The 15,714-nt window shown below is 44.2% G+C and overlaps 1 pseudogene; it reads left to right on the top strand.

Moving 5' to 3' along the window:
* The first annotated feature begins 8,662 nt into the window (after positions 1 to 8,662).
* Positions 8,663 to 14,864, top strand: LOC121683496 (annotated as a pseudogene).
* The last annotated feature ends 850 nt before the right edge of the window (positions 14,865 to 15,714 follow it).

Here is a 15,714-nt window from a genome sequence, read left to right as displayed (position 1 = left end):
TGGGTGAAATACTGAAATGTCAGCGGTGGCTGAAAAGGGGGTGTTGTGGATGTGCCATTAAACAGCTCTGTGGCTGTAGCAGGCTCTCCAAGTGGCAAATGAGAAGCATCTGTGCTTAGCATGGTCCCTTTCAGATGCGCAGAGTTAGGAGACAGATCAGCTTGTGAATAGCTGTTGCGTTTGTGTGAGAGTGTTATGGCAAAGTAACAATCACAGAGCCAAATTTCACAGCTCCAGGGAGAGGGGAAGATGGATGTCCACCAATGAGATCCAGATTTCATGAACAATAACACACACAGGGCCAGTTGTACGTACAGTACGTTTGTGAACGTAGCGTTAGCAGCGCCATGGCCAAGCCGCACGCTGTGATTCTTCGATTTACGTGGTATTTTTCAAACCTGCAGTTCATCGGGTAAGCAGCCTTTCTCTTCCCTCTACTACCGCAATTAGCGAATGTTCACAACTGAATGGCATACTTCAATCACAAGCGCAGTGGAATGAAGTTAACTGATGACAACATTAAAAGGAATCAAAAGTTTAGCGATCATGAAATAATACCATACATGATAAGATGTCAACAAGCAGAGATATAATGAAGAGCAGTAATTGTACTCAAACGACTAGTGCACGTAGGCTATGGAAGATTGGTCAAATAGAGCAAGTAGGAAAGTGAAAGTAAGACATTTGAAAGGCCAACGAAAGTTAAGGTTGCTTTTAATATAGTACAAAGACGCAAAACTGGTGCTCTGAATAGCGAGTTGTATTTGAAAGTTCCTCTTATTGATGCATTTAAACTACCGCCCTATCTCCAACCTCCCCTTAATGGCCAAGCTACTGGAAAGAGTGGTGGCCTCACAACTACACACCTTTCTTAACCACCAAGACCTGTATGAGCCCTTTCAATCTGGCTTCCGCTCATGTCACAGTACAGAGACTGCCCTTCTACGCATAGTTAACGACCTCCTCCTGTCTGCTGACTCTGGATCACTTAACATTCTTATTCTCCTTGACCTTAGTACTGCTTTCGATACCATCAACCACAATGTTCTAAACTCCCGTCTGTCTGCTATTGGTGTTTCTGACACAGCCCTCAATTGGTTTCAGTCATACCTCACCAACAGAAAGCAGTTTGTAACACTTGGTCCACATCAGTCCCCCAAGTCCCCTGTCACTCGTGGTGTCCCCCAGGGTTCTGTACTTGGGCCCCTCCTCTTTCTCATATACATCCTCCCTCTTGGTCAGATTATTCGCAGCCACGGTCTCAACTTCCACTGCTATGCAGATGACATCCAACTCTATCTTACCACTCCCTCTCCCTCTGACCCCCCACCACGCTCCCTCACTGAATGCATCTCAAAACAATTTTCTCAAGCTCAACCCACCTCCTTCAGCACCTCCTGCTCCATCTCCACCTCCCCCACCTCATTCAGCACCTCCTGCTCCATCTCCACCTCCCCCACCTCCTTCAGCACCTCCTCCTCCATCTTCTCCTCCCCCACCTCCTTCAGCACCTCCTGCTCCATCTCTTCCCCCACCTCCTTCAGCACCTCCTGCTGCGGCTGCTGATGTGGGGGAGGAAGGCTCAGAGGAGACCTCTTACAGCACAGGCCCTGATTTACTGTCTTTTGGGTTTGTGTGTGTGTGTGTGTGCGTGTGTGCGTATGTGTGTGTAAGTGTGTGTTTTGATGTGTGTGTGTGTGTGTGTGTGTGTTCTATTTCCCATCCTGCTCAGTCTCTCACCCCTCCTTCATGCAGTGATTTATGCAGTTCATAAGCATGTTAAATCTGAAGCAGACAGCAGAGTGTTGCCGTCCTCATAATGGCCGATTTTTCCAGAGGTCACCTGCAGGCCGGCAGATCAGCTTGTGTGTGTGTGTGTGTGTGTATGTGTGTGTGGCCGGCAGGTGAGCACACATCTGGTTGATGGTGTTGGTTTGAACAGAAACAGAATCCCAAAGACTTTGGGAAGAGTGACGGGTCTACACGGTCCACATCATTCTACAGGTCCTTCCATTTATGCTTATGCTTATGCTCATGGGATTCAGCAGACACTTTTGTCCAAAGCGACTTACAAATAAAAACACTACAATAGTTCAAATTAACAGTGAACCATTTTAAAATGTTGGTAAGACTACATTAAGGAAAATAGCAATAATAAATAATAATGTCTATGCAATATATATGATTAGAAGCCTAATGAAAATAAAGAAATATTATAGTATACAAACATTAACTGATAAATTTAAGATTAAGTGCTGAAATTATATGTCTTTAGACCCTTTTAGAGTCTTGAAAGATCCAAAACTATCACAGGAATGGAGAGCACTGGGCAACTCATTCCAGCAAAAAGAAACCACTTAGGAAAAGAGTCTTGAATTTGACCTAGCGTTTATGGCCGGTCGACACAACAGACGCTCATCAGAAGACTGCAGTCGGCGGTTGGGGATGTACAGCTGGATCAGAGAATTGAGATAGCAGGAAGCAGATCCAGTGAGCGCCCTCTAGGCCAAGGTGAGAGATTTACATGTTATTCTGGTCACTACAGGGAGCCAATGGAGAGTAACTAGGAGAGGAGTTACATGTGTCCTCTTTGGCTGATTGAAGACCAGACGTGCTGCAGCATTCTGGATCAGTAGTAACAATCTTACTAAATAAGCAGGCAGGCCAGCTAACAGTGAATTACACATACACATACACATACACACACGCACATGCACGTACACACACACACACACACACACACACACACACACACACACAATTACACTCTTTCTCTCTCTCTCTCTCTCTCTCTCTCTCTCTCTCTATATATATATATATATATATATATATATACATAATATATATATATATATATGCCTTGCGTCCACTCTTCAGCACTGTCCTACTTACAGTCCCCCTGTCCTCTGAGAAACTCTAATCATATACGCATACTTATGGTGCTCAAATCATATACGCATACTTATGGTGCTCAAAGGGATTGTTGCTGCACAGAAGACTAGATTATATATATCCACACAAAGCATGGACACTACACTACAAACACATACACATACACACATGCACATGCACGTACACACACACCCACACACACTCACACGTGTACATTCACGTACATGCCTATATACATATAGAGGGCACACACCTGCATACTATTCCACAGCCTCCTGTTCTTTCTCCCTTAGGACACACACACCACACTTTACACACACACACACACACACACAGAAACACACATGTGCAAACTATACACACACACACACACACACGCACAGCTGAATTATAGATCAGGTTTTCTAGAGCATTCTGCCTGGCACTAGTGTTGAGGGAGCGACTGGGGCAGCAGTGCAGAGGCCACAAGCTCTCTCTCTCTCACACACACACACACACGCACGCACACACATACACACACACACACACACACACGCACACACACGCACGCACACACATACACACACACACACACACACACACACACATACACACACACACACGCACACACACTGTAACGCACACACACACACACACACATACGCACACACACACACACGCACACACATACACACACGCACACACACTGTAACGCACACACTTACACACGCACACACATACACACACACACACACGCACACGCACACACATACACACACGCACACACACTGTAACGCACACACATACACAGTATAATGGCAGGGGAGCAGTAGAGTAGTGTTGCGGTGTGTAAGTGTGTCAGGAGAGGAAGTAGGACAGCAGAGAGCACAGGAGCCTGCTGAGTGGAGCTCACATCAAGGCTATGGCATGTCCCCCTAAACACACACACACTATTGCATGTCCCCCTAAACACACACACACTATGGCATAGAGGACACCTAGTGTCCCCCTAAACACACACACACACTATGGCATAGAGGACACCTAGTGTCCCCCTAAACACACACACACACACACACACACTATGGCATAGAGGACACCTAGTGTCCCCCTAAACACACACACACACACACTATGGCATAGAGGACACCTAGTGTCCCCTTAAACACACACACACACACACACACACACTATGGCATAGAGGACACCTAGTGCCCCCCTAAACACACACACACACACACACACAAACACACACACACACACTATGGCATAGAGGACACCTAGTGTGCCCCTAAACACACACACACACACACATATGCATTCATACACACACACACACACACACACACATATGCATTCATACACACACACACACATATGCATTCATGAACAGTGCTGCGCTACTTTGTTGCGTTTACACTCCTGCTTTTGTTTCTGGTCGGGAGTCAGGCAAGATCCATAATTCCCCGCAGATATGTGTGGTCAGGGTTTCCTTTCTGTTCTGTTTTGGTTGCTTTAGTACCACCAGGCTCCGTTTATGCCAAACCACTATCATTCATTAAATTTAGTTGTTGTGCACCGTCACCGCTTCTCTATGGCCTTTGTATGTTATGTTGCACCATTTCAAATCATTTGATGGGCTCGTAACATATAAATGGGGGCTCGCTTAGCCGGGTTTTGAACCATATTTGTGGCCTAATTTGTTAGCCTTTCTAAATAAGTCCGATTTTCCCTTTGTGAAAATCTTTTTCCGTGGTGGTCGCACTGCGCGCTGTTGGTGCGCATCAGCTTGTCGTGATCGCCCTTTGTTCTTGTGCCGTAGATTTTCGGTGACTTTAGTGTATTTTTCTTTTTTTTTGCCCGTTTAGATAATTTTTTGTGTCACTCGCAATGTTTGATTTAGACGCGTTTGATTTAGACGTGTGAACACATTTCCTCAATGCTTACATTTTCTTAACAGACAAGCTATACCTCCCAACAAAATGATGGATTGTTTTTGCAGTATTTACGAATGTTAACACACAACATCCCACAATAGCAAAAACAATATTCCAAACCTTAGATACAGTATAAAAACCTCTGCTTCTGCAATGATATCAGTTCAAAAACAATATATCTCAGCTGATAATACAAACAAACAATTATAATTGACAATAGAATAATTGACACACAATTGATTTATGTTGGGTAAATTGTGCCAACCACAGCTGATTCCAGTCTGGCTTAGACTCAGTGGCAGGGGTTATTTTTTTCTATTACATTGACACTTATACAGTAAAAGGAGGACTTTGAGGAGTGATGTTTTTAGAAACAGAAACAGAAAAAGACAAACACTGTAATGTCTGGACGAGGAAGAGTAAGAGCAAGGGGCCCAGGGAGAAGAGCAGGAGCAGTGAGAGGAGCAGGAGCAGTGAGAGGAGCAGGGCCAGGGAGAAGAGCAGGAGCAGTGAGAGATGCAGTGAGAGGTGCAGGAGCAGGGAGAAGAGCAGGAGCAGTGAGAGATGCAGTGAGAGGAGCAGGGCTAGGGAGAAGAGCAGGAGCAGTGAGAAGAGCAGGGAGAAGAGCAGGCCCAGTGAGAGATGCAGTGAGAGGTGCAGGAGCAGTGAGAAGAGCAGGGCCAGTGAGAAGAGCAGGGCCAGGGAGAAGAGCAGGAGCAGGGAGTAGAGCAGGAGCAGTGAGAGGAGCAGGAGCAGTGAGAGGAGCAGTGAGAGGTGCAGGAGCAGTGAGAGGAGCAGGGAGAAGAGCAGGAGCAGGGAGAAGAGCAGTGAGAAGAGCAGGGAGAAGAGCAGTGAGAAGAGCAGGGAGAAGAGCAGGGCCAGTGAGAAGAGCAGGGAGAAGAGCAGGGAGAAGAGCAGGGCCAGTGAGAAGAGCAGGGAGAAGAGCAGGGAGAAGAGCAGGAGCAGTGAGAGGAGCAGGGAGAAGAGCAGGGAGAAGAGCAGGAGCAGTGAGAAGAGCAGGAGCAGTGAGAAGAGCAGGAGCAGTGAGAGGAGCAGGAGCAGTGAGAGGAGCAGGAGCAGGGAGAAGAGCAGGAGCAGGGAGAAGAGCAGTGAGAAGAGCAGGGAGAAGAGCAGGAGCAGTGAGAAGAGCAGGGAGAAGAGCAGGGAGAAGAGCAGGAGCAGGGAGAAGAGCAGGGCCAGTGAGAAGAGCAGGAGCAGTGAGAGGAGCAGTGAGAAGAGCAGGAGCAGTGAGAAGAGCAGGAGCAGTGAGAGGAGCAGGGAGAAGAGCAGGGAGAAGAGCAGGAGCAGTGAGAGGAGCAGGGAGAAGAGCAGGGAGAAGAGCAGGGCCAGTGAGAAGAGCAGGAGCAGTGAGAAGAGCAGGAGCAGTGAGAAGAGCAGGAGCAGTGAGAGGAGCAGGAGCAGTGAGAAGAGCAGGGAGAAGAGCAGGGCCAGTGAGAGGAGCAGGAGCAGTGAGAGGAGCAGGGAGAAGAGCAGGGAGAAGAGCAGGAGCAGTGAGAGGAGCAGGGAGAAGAGCAGGGAGAAGAGCAGGGAGAAGAGCAGGAGCAGGGAGAGGAGCAGGAGCAGTGAGAAGAGCAGGAGCAGGGAGAAGAGCAGGAGCAGTGAGAAGAGCAGGGAGAAGAGCAGGAGCAGGGAGAGGAGCAGGAGCAGGGAGAAGAGCAGGGCCAGGGAGAGGTGCAGGGAGAAGAGCAAGGTAGAGGTGTAAGAATAGTGGTATTCTGTTTTTTTGTTCAGAATGCTCCTGTGTGTGTCATGGATATTTTGTTCACTGTAAGCAATACTGTAAAACTTTTTCTGTTCTATCATACTGTAAACAGTATTTCTACTGTACCTCCTGTAGTAAACAGTAGAGAAGAGCAGGGCCAGTGAGAAGAGCAGGGCCAGGGAGAAGAGCAAAAATAAACTGATTTGCTTTTTATTGGAATGCTTTTGAATGTGAACATAAAATGTACAGTACAGTTCCCAACCAAGAAATGTAGTGTAATTATTGCATGCAAATACCTGTAAAACTGAAACATAAAAGTCTATGCAGTTTTTGTAATGTCAACAATAGCCAGTATTTTGAAACCCTTGTGTACTTTGATTGACTGCATGTACCTACAACTGTTATTCTTTGACAGAATAATTTCATTTTGAGTCAGATTTCCAGTGTTTTGGTAAAGTTAGTGTGTGCAGAGAAATATGTGTTAGTAATATATTTAATAAAATGTGTTTTTGAAAAGAAAATGATCCGTTTGGCCAATTGTGTTTTGTAGGTGTGAGTCTGTGTTAAGAGTTTAGAAAAAGTATCTGAAGTATGGGTAAGCGCTTGTTAGCGATTGAAAAAAACTGTAAACAAAGGCAGAAAGTGGAACCCCACATTAGGCAAAGGCTATAGTGGAACCCCACATTAGGCAAAGGCCTTACTACATCCTCCATCCATCACAAACAGGTCACAACAGTCTTGGATAAACATCAGTTTACCAGTTACCAGCCCCGGACGCAAAAAGCCCATTAGCACATCTAGTGCTAAAACCCAGTGAGTAAATGTAGTGCTAAAACCTTGTGAGTACATATAGTGGTAGAACTCAGTGAGCACATCTAGAACCCTGTGAGTACATCTAGTGGTAAAACCCTGTAAGTACATCTAGTGGTAAAACCCAATGAGTACATCTAATGGTAGAACCCAGTGAGAACATATAGTGGTAGAACCCAATAAGCACATCTAGTGGTAGAAAACAATTACTAGAGTTCAACACCCTTGGATGTTGCGTGTGTGTGTGTGTGTGTGTTCATTTACACAGACTATTCTGCTGGCAAGGGAGGCTTGTTCTTCTCCTATCAATCTCTAGACCAATCCACCAGGTCCAGATCTGCTCGGCAATCAGAAAGCTGCAGAGAAATCGCTGCTGCAAAAGAGGAGAGGGAAGCAGCCCCCTGACTGATAAGCCCTGAGTTGAGTTGTCACACACACACACACAATCCCCCCCCCCCCCCCCCCCCCCACACACACACACACACACAACCAACCACCCACCCACACATCCACACACACACACACACACAATCACCCCCCCCCACACACACACACACAACCAACCACCCACCCACACACACACACACACACACAGCACTCAGGTTCCTGTGGGCATAATCTACCATCATCCATCAGCAATCACTCCTGGGTGCTGTTATTCTCTGTCTGCACCCCATCACTGGTTTTACTGCAGGGAGGAGATCTTTCCAGTAATCACACACACACACACACACACACACACGCACGCACACACACACGCGCGCGCGCACGCACACGCACACACACACACACACGCACACGCACACGCACACACACACACGCACACACACACGCACACACCCACGCACGCACACGCACACGCACACGCACACACACACACGCACACTCTTGGCCAGAACCGGCTGTGAGGTCACCAATGTCCAGGCCTCTGTGTGTGTGTGTTGTGTTGAATTGTCTCAACCAGATTATAGGCTTCTTCTATGCAGCAGAAGTAGTCAGAGGAGAAACAGCGCAATATATGTTTACAACCCCAAATCAGAAAAAGTTGGGACGCTGTGTAAAATGCAAATAAAAACAGAATGTGATAATCTGCAAATCTTGTAAACTCGATATTTAGCTGCAAAAAGGATGCAGGCAATTTATAAAATATTGATAATGACATATATGACTATTTCAAATATATGTTCATTTTGAATTTGAAACCAGCAACAAAAAAGTTGGGACGGGGCCAAGAAAATGCTGGAAAAGTTGTGTAATGATAAAGAAAACAAAAGGAGGAATATTTTACAACTAATTAGGGTAGCTTGCAACATGATCGGGTATGAAAAAGAGCTTCCCAGAAAGGCAGAGTCTCTTAGAGCATGGGTTCCCAAAGTGGGGGTCAGGACCCCCCGGGGGGTCGTGGGATGCAGAGGTGTGGGTCGCGAAATGATTTCCATAAATCAAATACATTTGGGAAAAATAAAAGAGCCGACACTTGACCGCACTTTAAAGACAGATTTTAATTCCAAGACGCTTGCTGAGTTCTGGATTTCAGTCGAGAGGGAATATCCACAGCTATTCAAGGCCGCGATGGACGTACTGACGCCGTTTGGCTCCACATACCTGTGCGAAAAGACTTTCCCTGCACTGACATATATTAAAAACAAATACAGATCGCGTCTAAATGTGGAGGATGATCTCCGTGTGGCCGTCTCCACAATTAAACCAAGAATGGACTTGCTGTGTTCCGCGCATAGCGCGCATCCATCTCATTAGATGAGATTAACGCTGAAACATAGTTGCCAAAATGTAAATTTGCGCAGCAACAATGTACATATGTTTACAACAGTTTGTGGATATTACCCTGACTGAGATATTCTTCTGTTAAAATGAAAATTAAAGTAATGTTTCAAAGTTAAGTTTGCACGACAGCAATAATGTGCACTCATGTTACATGGATATTATTTTTTGACTAAGGTATTCTGCTTTTATCATATAGTAAATTTCTATATGTAAAATCATAACAGGCTGCTCTGTTCTTTTGTGTTGTCGTTAAGCCTGTGTTTGGATAAGCCTAGTGCGTATGGCCGGTGCGCAGATTTTATTTTATTTTTTGAGTTACATCCAGGGATAGTGGGGGTCGCCAGTCTCTGGCACGGTTATTTTAGGGGTCGCGGGTTGAAAAGTTTGGGAACCCCTGTCTTAGAGGTAAAGGTTTACACAGGGTTATCAACATGAAATTGCGAAGTATTTGGAGAGTTCATCATCTACAGTACATAATATCATTAAAATATTCAAAGAATCCAGAGGAATCTTTGCAAAAAAGGGACAGACCTGAAAAAGTAATATAGGATGGCCGTGGTCCTTTGTACCTCAGATGGCACTGCATTGTTTCTGTATGGAAATCATTGCATGCACATATAATGCCATTGAATATTTCAGGAAAACAATGCCAAAATTAATTCTGAACATATTTAAACAGTATTTCTCCATAGAGGAGTCGTCCAGGTGCTAAAATGGACTGTCTGCAATCCAGACCTGTCAAATTAGGTGCATCATGGAATGAAAAACATGACTAAGAATACCCCAGACTGTTGAGCAACTGAAATCCTATATTGGGCAGGAATGAGACAACATTTCATTCTTAAAACACTAGCAAATGATCTCCTCAGTTCCTAAACATTTACAGAATGTTGGTAAATGAAGAGGTGAAGCTGCACAGTAGTAAACCGTCCCTTATTCTGAAACATGTTGCTGCATCAAATTTAAAATGAACATATATCTCCATGAAATAGTCAACATTTTCATTTTCCACATTTGATATCTAAGTCCTTTTTGCAGATTAATATGGGATTTCTATATTATCACATTCTGTTTGTATTTGCATTTTACACAACGTCACAACTTTTTTCTGATTTGGGGTTGCATATAAAAGAGAAAGACAGACAGGCGTGTGCTTACTTTGGCCTTCAGCTGTCCAGCCAGGTTCACATCATGTTTGCTTTATAATTTTCGCCGAGTTACAAATTCTGAATCTGCCTTGATAATTATTCTACCTTGTCTCTATCATTTTTTTTAAATGATTTTACCTTGTGTTTTATGTTTTCTTTTTATTATGATCTTTACCTTTTAACTACTATTTGACTATGTTGCCCTTCTATGCTTTTATTTGTTATTATTGTTTGGTTTTGTTTATGTAAAGCACATTGAATGACCTCTGTGTATGAAATGCGCTATATAAATAAACTTTACTGAATAGTCAAGTCAAGTCAAGTCGTCACAATATGTTTCTGAGGGGGTGCATGCAGTCGAGTGCATAAAGCCAAGAGACACAGCGGTAATACCAGACCCTGGGACTTTATTAAAATATGAAACATCTCTGGCACCATCTGCTGGAGACCCTTGGAAATAGCCTCTATGTTTTCAGAACGACGGAACTCCCTCACTGCAACACATGTCAAGAACAGGGACCTCATATCCAGGACTTCGGCCAAACCAACCAGTACCAGGACATGGACCTCATATCCAGGACTTCAGCCAAAACAACCAATACCTTCTAAGGCACCATGACTAATTGGCTGACAGATCCAGTGTGCAATGTGATCAAATAGAACTATTGTGTACACGTAACCTTCCATACTGATGTTGAAAACCTATCAAACCCTATTACAGTGTCATAGTAGCCTATGTGTGAAATACAGTTATACATCAGATGGTTACAGCTAAAGTCCACAGAGTTAGGAAATGGCCTCAGCTGACATATCTGTAAATAATGTTGATTTCTCAGAAACTTTTTTTGTATTTTGAAAAACATTTTTGGGCAATAGGGCAATGTTGTCATTAACAAGACCAAGATATACCACGGTCAAAGCTATTTTGGACTAACAGCACTGCCTCTGCGTGATGGTCACACTCGTCAAGCTTTTATTTCTTCCACTTCCTCCATCAGCTGCAATCTTTTTTAGACACACAAGGCATCTCTGAAGTGCTCCAGTCCGGTTTTAAACCCTGAAACTGCACTTCTAAGAATTTGCAATGACATTCTATTAGCTACTGATGCTGGTGATACTGTTATACTTATCCTGCTAGACCTCACAGCGACCAGATTTACCCCATCCAGCAGGTCTCAGGTCAGCTCTTTGCCTCTGATGAAAATTTAGACAAATTGGCAAAGTTTTGTAAAAGCACTCAGTATTGCAATGTAACAACTATATGTAGGTACCCACAAATACATAATGCAAGTACAATGATAGTACCTGATAGTACATGTTGTTACACAGGTTGTACCACTGTACCTAATTAGGTAGGTACACTGTAACAGCGACACATTAAAATAAAGTGTTACCTAGTTTTCTTATCTTTTTATCTGCTACTGTCTTTATTGTACAGTGGAGTTTAGTTATATGTTTATACTTATACTTATGTTTACCATTTCTGCTGTAAGTGCATGTTGTGTGTGATGTCTGTATGCTACTGAGACCCTTGAATTTCCCCTTGGGGATCAATAAAGTATCTATCTATCTATCTAGCTAATTAGCTGGAACTAGCCAACTGGAAGTTTGCGCACAAGGCGGAAGAAAATATATTTCTAAAATGGGCGTGGCGGAATAAGGAAGTGTATGCTGCCCTCGTACTGTGTTGCCAGCAGGTACAACTAGACAGCTAACTAACTCTGTTGGTCAGAAGTTTCCAATAAATCGAAGGCTTGACTTTTCTTGTCTTTACTGAAGTTACCAACAATACTTCACTTTCAGTCACTCAAAGTACAGACACTCATTGTAAAACTGTAAAAGAATGCAGAAAACATATCTAAGAAATCAACATTACACGTGAAATACAACACAATTAGCTATGCTGCAAACCACATAACTTCAAAGAACAGAGGTCGCTAGTAATTAGCATTTTAAACCTGACTTGGAATATCTACGAGAGCTAGCATAGCTTAGCTAACTAAAGTATGCACAAAAGACATAAGTAGTACGAAACTCAAAGATATTTTGTGAGAAATATTCCTCCAACACACATGGTCTACTTACAGATAAGTATAAGTATATAGTATAAGTATAATTATACCATGGTCTAGGTTGAAAAGGGTGTCGTTTAAAAAGTGATATACTACATCTATAAAAAGACTTTCCGTTGCTTGACAACGCCTGAGTTAGTCTGCTCAGCCGTGACTTCAACATTCCACAGCGTTGTGATAAACAGCTGAAAAAACTAACGATTTTAGCTCTAAAACTCATTTAGTATTAATAATTGATTTCATATTTATTTATTTCGTAAGTGACCATGGTATAAACGGGATAATGCCCTTCGATGCGTCCATTATCAGAAATAAATAGACTCTGCGGTTCACGCCTCCGTGTCGTCCATTTATTTCTGATAATGGACACCACGTCGGGCATTATCCCTTACGTATATACTGTATACTCTTTTGATCCTGTGAGGGAAATTTGGTCTCTGCATTTATCCCAATCCGTGAATTAGTGAAACACACTCAGCACACAGTGAACACACAGTGAGGTGAAGCACACACTAATCCCGGCACAGTGAGCTGCCTGCATCAACAGCGGCGCTCGGGGAGCAGTGAGGGGTTAGGTGCCTTGCTCAAGGGCACTTCAGCCGTGCTTACTGGTCAGGGTTCGAACCGGCAACCCTAAGGTTAAAAGTCTGAAGCGCTAACCAGTAGGCCACGGCTGCCTCAAAATTTTAAAGATAAAATAAAAAATAATATTCAAGGCTTGAACATAATAAGAAGGTAATTTCTGAAACCGTGTTTATCCGAATTAACCCATGGTAGACTGAACCATAGATATTAGAAAGCTAGATAACGCATTGTCCGTCGAGTTCTATTAGGTGGCATATGTGAATGCGGCCGCCATATTGCTGGGGGCAAACAACTTACTGTCTATGGGCGATACTTGCTGGCAATCAGAGACACTTGTCTGATTTCCAATCAGAGACACCTGTTTCTCCATTGACCTCTAGTGACCAAGAGTAGACCAAGACAGACCAAGATATGTGAAATAAGGCAATAAGAGAAATACAAATAAGATGCATTCCAGTAAGATCTACATTCCAATGCAATAATTCACTAAGCCTGAGGGGCCGTTTATACGAGAACGATTGCGAAGGAAGACGACAAAATATTTTATCATAAGTGCCTTTCGTTTACACGGCGACCCCGCCATCGGGGCTTGAAGACGCAAAAATCTGAAGACTCCTTCCAGAGTGTAGAGTTTTGAAGACGACCCGGTTTGCGTCTCCGTCTAAACGGCTAAACCAAAGATCCTTGATTACCTCTCTGGCTAAACTGTCAAATTAGAATGTCTGCGCGTGACATACCGGGGTTCTATCACACCACCACCCAGCGGTCTGGAATGCATATCCAATTGAATATCACATACTCTTGCGTCTTCATATAAACAAAGATTTCCCCCTGAGAAAGCTCGTCTAAACGCGAATAAAAAAATGAAGACGAGACGCCACTTCTGCGTCTTCTCTTTTCATCGTCACCGTATAAACGTAGCCTGAAAGAAGTCTCCTGTTCTATGCTGACACAGTTCAAATCCTGGCTTTTGTGTTTTTTGCCTTCTAGGCTGATAGTTGCACTGAACTGACCGTCATCCTCAGGAAGTACTACCTCGGGTTTACCTTGGGTTTCCTGGGCAACCTAGTGGTCGTCCTGGGTTACCCGCTGTGCCTGCAGGAATGGCGTACCAACGTCTACCTTCAGGAGTACCAACGTCTACCTGTACAACCTGGCGGTGTCCGACATCATCTGTGTGTGCGCTCTGCCGCGCCTCTCCTACCTGTACGCCAACGACATGACGGAGACATCGCCGGTCAGCTGTGTTCTCAACCGCTACATCCTCTTCGTCAACATGTACGCCAGCATCCTCTTCATGGCTCTGGTCAGCCTGGACCGCTACCTGCTGCTCCTCCATCCGCAGCGCACCAACACACTGCTCTCTCTCCGTGGAGCTGTCTCGGCCTGCCTGGTCACCTGGGTCGCCGTCCATCTCATGATTAGCCCCCTTCTCCACTACACGGTCAGGAGCCTGGCGGACAACAACTACACGGTGTGCACGGACTTCGCGAGTATGTCGAAGACCTGGGGGTTCCTGGGCTACAGTCTGAGTCTGACATGTTGTGGGTACGTCCTGCCCCTGGTGTCTCTCTTTGTGTCTACGCACAAGATTGCCTCGTTGCTGAGGGTGTTTGCGCAACGGGTGAAGTCTTTCAGGAGGCCCTTGCGTATCGTGCAGGTGGCAGCGTATATGTTCCTGCTGCTAAACCTGCCCTACTACGTCATGAAGAATGTGAGGATCCTGTCGCGACTCGTGGCTGGGCTGTCAGACTGTGCCATTGTCCGAATTGAAGCCTTGTACATTGTGACAAGGCCAATGGCTTACATGCACACTGTCATCGACCCTGTGTTCTACTTTCTTATGACGGAGCGTTTCCGTGAGCTGTTGCTGGCCAGGTTTCACCTGCTGAGAAGAATCATAAGGTCATCCATCCAGACCACGGAACAGTAGAGAATGTACAGAAAGATCTGTGATTCTATATCCTGAACATCAACAATTATTTTAAAGTTTCATAATAGTTGCTACAAATACTTGAACTGCGCATTCTGACACCAACGTTCAGCCTTGAAAGGGGTTGTGTGCAGTGCTGGGAAGTAACGGAATACATGTAACAGGATTACATATTTAAAATGCATCATTTAAGTTATTGTATTTGAATACAATTACAAATGAAATGGGTGCTTTTCGGAATACAATTTCATACAACTCAAATGAAAATACTTCTAAAACAAACCATGTAGCCTAAGTATATCCCAGGTGCTTCTTTTCTCTTTCTGTTTGATAGTCTAAATGAAAAACCTCATAGGGAATGCGAAATTAGCCAGTATGTTTTAGGTCTCCTGTATAAGTTCTGATTTCTTGACCGAGTATTGTGCAAAAAAAATAATACAACTCCCATTGTGCTGTTAAAATTAATAAAAAAAATGTTTATACCTTGTTTGGGTTTGGGTCTTTTAGCCTATACTCAGAAAAAATTAATCTGTTAGGCTCTTTGACATAGTGACATTAAGGGCCCATTTATGCACCCGACGCAACGTGGTGCAAAGTGCCACGGAACTTTTATTCATATGGTACACCCAGTCAGTGATGAATTTGTCGCCATGCGCTCCATTTTTTTGAAACCTTGCGCCCAGGTATGTGCTAATTAACAACATAAAGTGTGGTCTGGGGTATGATCCAAAAATTACTATCTTACACCTCCTAAAAATCATTACGCCACTGACCAAGTCTATATAGTGAAATGCGCATATAAAGCACAGCTGAAGACGCACTGTTACAAGATGTAAGCAGCCCAAAGTAA

Source organism: Alosa sapidissima, chromosome 15 (genome assembly GCF_018492685.1).
Source record: "Alosa sapidissima isolate fAloSap1 chromosome 15, fAloSap1.pri, whole genome shotgun sequence".
Lineage (NCBI taxonomy): Eukaryota > Metazoa > Chordata > Actinopteri > Clupeiformes > Clupeidae > Alosa > Alosa sapidissima.
Note: the sequence above shows the minus strand (reverse complement) of the source record. Positions and strands in the feature narration are given on the sequence as shown.